Source organism: Sapajus apella, unplaced genomic scaffold (genome assembly GCF_009761245.1).
Source record: "Sapajus apella isolate SASKATOON/1434 unplaced genomic scaffold, GSC_monkey_1.0 scaffold135, whole genome shotgun sequence".
NCBI classification, from domain to species: Eukaryota; Metazoa; Chordata; class Mammalia; order Primates; family Cebidae; genus Sapajus; species Sapajus apella.
The window spans coordinates 2,452,583-2,459,121 of NW_022437075.1; positions in this window are offsets into that span (position 1 = coordinate 2,452,583).

The following is a 6,539-nucleotide window of genomic DNA, read 5'->3' on the forward strand; positions in this document are numbered from 1 at the left end:
CAGACCCAAGCCCCTCCAGCCCAGCTGTGCCTAGTGACCAGGCCACACGCCGTGGCCATCGTCAGCATTGTCAGACCCAAGCCCCTGCAGCCCAGCTGTCCGCTAGTGACCAGGACACACACCGTGGCCATCATCAGCACTGTTAGACCCAAGCCCCTCCAGCCTAGCTGTCCCTGGTGACCAGGCCACACGCTCCTCCAGCCCAGCTGTCCCTAGTGACCAGGCCACATCTTGCTCTGTCAGCAGGCTATAGTGCATTGGCACCATCTCGACTCACTGCAACTTTTGCCTCCTGGATTCGAGCCCTTCTCCTGCTTCAGCTTCCTAAGGAGCTGGGACTACAGGACCTACCACCATGCCTGGCTAATTTTTTGCATTTTTAATTTTTCACTGTGTTAGCTAGGTCTTGATCTCCTGACCTCATGATCTGCCCACCTCAGCCTCCCAAAGTGCTAGGACTACCCGCATAATCCACCATGCCTGGCTGGAAAGCTTTTTAAAAATGCCTATTTCCAGGCTTCACCTGGGTTCTGCTATACCAGAATTGGCCACGGGGCCCAGGAACCCGAAGCTTGCTTTCTCCCCAGTTTTGAGACAGTCTCTCTGCCACTCAGGCTGGAGTGCAGTGGTGTGATTGCACGTCACTGCAACCTCTGTCTCCCAGTTTCAAGTGATACTCATGCCTCAGCCTCCCAAGTAGCTGGGATTACAGGTGTGTGTTGCCATACCCAACTAATTTTTTTTGTTTTTAGTAGACGTGGGGTTTTACCAGCTTGGCCATGCTTGTCTTGAACTCCTGACCTCAGGTGATCCATCTGCCTTGGCCCCCCAAAGTGTGGGGATTACAGGCATGAGCTACCGTGACCCGCCAAAATTCTTGCTTTTTGAACAGAGCATCAACATTTTCATTTTGCACCTGGGCCTCCAGATTCTTAGTTGATTCCATTTTGGCAATGAAGAATAAAGCCACAGATAAGGAATAAAACTACATTCTTGGCTGTCTGCAAAACAGCTGTCACTCCAATAGAACCCAAAAGCAGCTGATACCTTCTCAGTACTGCTGACGTGGATTTCCCGTGGACCAGTCCTGGCCAGTGAGGGGACGGAGAAGTGCTGGGTATGCTGGTGAGGGCGGGGGCTCCCTGCGTCATGTGGACTCAGGCTGTGTCTCAGGCTGGTACCCAGGGAACATCTGGCTGCATCTGGAGACTTTCGTGGTTGTCACAACTGGGGCAGGGAAGGCACCTGCCAGGTAAAAGCAAGGACGAAACTGAACACCCTACCACCCCCAGGCAGACCCCGACGTAGAAGGGGCTGGCCCCAAGGTCAGCAGAGCCTGGGTGAGAAAACCCACAGTGGGGATGGTGGGGGTAGCCTGCCCGGCTCCCACGGAAGCACCTGCTTCTTACCAGAGACGACACTCTGCCGCCACCCAGCGGGCATCCGGGAAACAGCGGCACAGGGAGCCCCCAGGATTCTGACCCTGGCATTGCCTTCCCAGGACACCGACTTGGGCAGCATCTCCTCGGCAACGGCAGGTGCACATTCTGTTCCACGCGGCTTCGAGCATTAGAGCTCGTGCGGCTCCACACACAGCCCAGCTACAGAGGTTGGCGGGCAGGTGGAGGTGAATTCTTGACCGTGTGGCTCGCTGGTGAGGAAAGGGTCCTTCCTCATGGAGAGGTTGACAAGAGCCCAGATCAGCAGGGAGGCAGCGCCCCCACCCGTCCTGCTCACGGCAGGATGTGCCAGGCGGTGTGGGGCCTGAGACTCCCCGAGGCTACCCTCCAGGACTGGGTCCCCTGTCATCCTGGAGGCTCTTCCCTCCCTGCTGTACAAATATTCTTTAAAAAGAAAAAATAAAATAAAGACTGGGCATAGTGGTGCACGCCTGTAATCCCATCACTTTGGGAGGCTGAGGCAGAGGCGGGCAGATCACCTGAGGACCAGAGTTTGAGACCAGCCTGGCCAACATGCTGAAACCCTGTCTCTACTAAAAGTACAAAAATTAACGGTGTGTGGTGGCGTGCACGTTTAATTCCAGCTCCTTGGGAGACTGAGGCAGGATAATCTCTTGAACCCAGGAGGTGGAGGTTGCAGTGAGCTGAGATCATGCCACTGCATTCCTGCTTGAGTGACAAGAGCAAAAAGCTCCCAGGCAGGTAGCCTCAATCTGGAGCTTCCCAGCACTTTGCCGTAATCAGTCTTCTGGCCACCCATCCTGCACACAGCAAAGCTTGCTGCATGAAAGAAGAAAGTGAGACAGGAGGCTTGTGAAGAGCACTCAGAAGGTCCAGTTTCTCCCTCGTCACTGCACCACTTGGGTACTCCCTCTACCCTAGGAGACGGCCAAGAGGCCCAAGAGAAAGAAACCTGGGCTCCCGGGCCTGGCCTCAGAGCTTTGAGTAATAGAGAGGACACCTTGATTTCTACCCAACTCCTTGTTTCTTTTTATAAACTGCAAACGTAAAGGATGAAGTAATGATGAGTCTGTAGAAGCCCTGTGTGCTAGGCGCTGCCCTCAGGCTGATGGAGGAAGATGAAGGTCTCTGTTCTCCGAAAATGTATTCCCTTCTAATAGAGGACAGATATCTGAACCGCAGGTGTTCCGACAGCTAAAATGGCATGTTAGCAAGAGACTACAACAATTCTATTTTTGCCTTTTCCAACGATTCTATTTTTGCCTTTTCCAACACTCAGCAGTGAGTAAAGCACAGCTTTCTGCCTGTATCAAGTACTGCATCTGACTCTAGGTGGTCCCATGATCCTCCTCCTGGTGCATCCCCTTCCCTTGAGTGTGGGAGGAGCTTGTGACTGACTTCTATCCAAACAGAATATGGCAGCATTGATGGGATCTAACTTCTGTGATGACATGAGACTGTCCGCCTTGCTGAGTGACTGACTGCCTCGTTGGCTGCGAAGATGCCATCTGCCACATGGAGAAGAACAAGCAGCAGAGAGCTGGGGATGGCAGGGGGCGGACAGTTGAGATGCCAAGGCCCCCAGTCCAACAGCCTGAAAATAGATGCTCCTAGGACCCATGTGAGCTTGGAAGAGGTCCTTGCCTTGGTTGGGTCTCAGATGAGCCCAACCCTGGTCAACACCTTCACTGCAGCCTTGAGACCCTCAGACAGAGGATCCAGCCGAGTTGTATCTCGACTCAAACATTGAGATCTTATGTGCTTTAACAGATCATGTGTTTATCTGCTACTTATTGGCTGTGCTTTTTTTTTTTTTTTTGAGACAGTGTTGCTCTGTTGCCTAGGCTGGAGCACAGTGGGAGGATCTCAGCTCACCACAACCTCCGCCTCCTTGGTTCAAGCGATTCTCCCGCGTCAGCCTCCCGAGTAGCTAAGATTACAGGTGAGCGCCACCACACAGTACCCAGGTGGTGCAGCTAGGAGGGAGAAACTGGACTTTGAGTGCTCTTCACAAGCCTGTCTCTGCATGTGTACACGCTTTCCTCCTTCATGCAAGCTTTGCCGTAGGGGGATGGGTGGCCAGAAGACTGATGATGGCAAAGTGCTAGGAAGCTGCAGATGCAGACCACCTGCCTAAGAGCAACAGCAAAAGACAATACAAGTAGGTAAATATTGGAGTGAATGCTCCAGCCAATTCCAGAGCTGCTTTGCAGAGACTCATCTCTTCCTGAAACTGATTCTATCAAGTCAGTATAATTTTTTCTATTTTACAGATAAGAAATCAAAAGCCCATAGAGGTTGACATTTGTGTACTATCACAAATGTCAGTCAGAAGAGCCAGAATTTGAACACAGGTCAGCGTCAAAAACTTGAAGCCGGCTAAGGCAGGAGAATCGCTATAACCCAGGAGGCAGAGGTTGCAGTGAGCCAAGATCATGCCATTGCACTCCAGCCTGGGTAACGGAGACCCTGCTGTCTCAAAAAACAAAACCTTGGGCCGGGCGCGGTGGCTCAAGCCTATAATCCCAGCACTTTGAGAGGCCGAGGTGGGTGGATCATAAGGTCAAGAGATCAAGACCATCCTGGTCAACAAGGTGAAACCCTGTCTCTACTAAAAATACAAAAATTAGCTGGGCATGGTGGCGCGCGCCTGTAGTCCCAGCTACTCAGGAGACTGAGGCAGGAGAATTGCCTGAACCCAGGAGGCGGAGGTTGCGGCGAGCCGAGATCGCGCCATTGCACTCCAGCCTGGGTAACAAGAGTGAAACTCCGTCTCAAAAAAAAAAAAGAGCCTTGAAGCCGGGCACAGTGGATCACACCTGTAATTGCAGCACTCCGGGAGACTGTGGCAGAAGGATCACCTGAGCCCAAGAGTTCAAGACTAGCCTGGGCAAGATAGCAAGATGTTGTTTCTAAAAAATAATAAATAAAATGTTTCTAAACTTGGCTTCTCCTGTTGACCTTCCCTTTGGCTGTAATTTTACCAAGTGGAATATTTGTAACTGTTGAGGGCAGGGTAGGCAGCAGTGCTCAAGACACAGAAGAAGAGCATTGTGTATTTTTAGCTGTGCATAAGGTGATAGACCTTCAACAAGACTAACACAGTAATGCTTTGTTAACACAAGTACTAATGGCGGTTTCCTTGCCCTGTCTCTATTTTAGGTGGGCATGTGTCCCATGTGGGAACAAAGGTATTCTAAAGACGGATACTCTGATTCAGAAGGGCTAACTCTCCTCTCACTCCTCCACCTCCTACACGCATCACACTGGTCCAAAGTCCAAGTATTTTATAAACAAACACTCCCAGAACACAGTTTTTAAAAAGTATTCCTGCAAAGACACCACAGATTGAAGATAATGCTGATACTGTATGTACAGATGAACTACAGAGCTGACATCTCTCCTACACCTGACAAACTTTACTAGCTCCACTGCAACGGGAGCAGAATCGGGGGCATGCCAGTCCCTGTCTAGTATGTGCCGACAGGGAATGAGGCTAAAACATTTCCCGGTTTAAAGGGGTGGCTGGAGTTACAGATTTACACACAGCACAGTGAAGGGCTCCTGCAAGGTGGTTGTATGGTAGAGGCGACATTTCAGTTAGTAGAATGAACCCTAGAAATGGATTTCCTGGGTCTGAATGGCAGCTCTGCTACTTACTGGCTGTGCATTTTTTTTTTTTTTTTCAGATGGAGTCTCGCTGTGTCATCTAGGAAGGAGTGCAGTGGTGCGATCTCAGCTTGCCACAACTTCCGCTCCCGGGGTTCAAGCAATTCTCCTGCCTCAGCCTCCCGAGTAGCTGGGATTATAGCCGTGTTCCACCACGCCCGGCTAATTTCCTATTTTTAGTAGAGACAGCGTTTCACCATGTTGGCCAGGCTGGTCTTGAACTTCTGACCTCAGGTGATCTGCCTGCGTCAGCCTCCCTAAGTGCTGGGATTACAGGTGTGAGCCACCGTGCCCCAGCCTGGCTATGTATTATTTTCTGCACCTCAGTGTCCTCATCTGTAAGATGGAAACATAAAATACACTTACCTCTAGGGTGTTGTAAAGAGCAAATAATTCATAGTGCTTAGGGAAGAGCATGGTAAACAGTAATGGCTGTGTTAGGTATCATTCATCATCAACATGTAGAGAAAAATACAAGAAATCATAAAATGTACATTTTGGAAAGCATGCAGCCCTAAGAAAGGATGAGTTCATGTCCTTTGCAGGGACATGGATGAAGCTGGAAACCATTCTCAGCAAACTCACACAAGAACAGAAAACCAAACACCCCATGTTCTTATTCATAAGTGGGTGTTGAACAATGAGAACATACACATGAACACAGGGAGAGGAGCATCACACACTGGGGTCTCTTGCGGGGTGGGGTGGGGCTAGGGGAGAGATAGCAGGAGGTGGGGGGATTGGGGAGGGATAACATTAAGAGAAAAACCTAATGTGGATGACGGCGGATGGATGCAGCAAACCACCATGGCATACGTTTACCTATGTAACAATACTGCATGATCTGCACATGTACCCCAGAACTTAAAGTATAATAATTAAAAAAAATTTTAAAAGGATAAGAGTTTCCCACTCTCCTAGGCATAGACTGGTGGTTCTATAGCCATGGTAACAAGGAGCTACCCAGACAGGAATAAATCCAGTCAATCGATCCAAGACAACTCACCTCAGTGAACGTGCTTTTGCCAACCAACCCACAGCTGTCCTTTGCATCTGAAATTCAGCCAGTCAGGAAGAGATGCACTCTGATAAACACACCTGTGCCAATCAGCCTCACCAGAGTAACCACAGGCCAGCTCATACAGTCAAGGATCAGTCTCATTCTGTACCTCCCCAAATTCCTACCTACAAAGATCAGAAGTCTGGTCTACTCAGAGACTGCGGTAGACCAGCGTTTCATTACACTAAGCAATGCATTCCACTCCATGTTTATAGGCCTGATATGGAGTGATAGTCACAACACCCTTGAACCAGTATTCAGATATGTGCTTTAATGACAGTAGTTGTCGTACCCAAATTCGGAGGCCACTTTTGAAGACCTAGTTTCTCCCAACCAACCTCTTTGCTCTTAAACCATATCCCCAACTAGCTAAGAAAACCACTTAACAT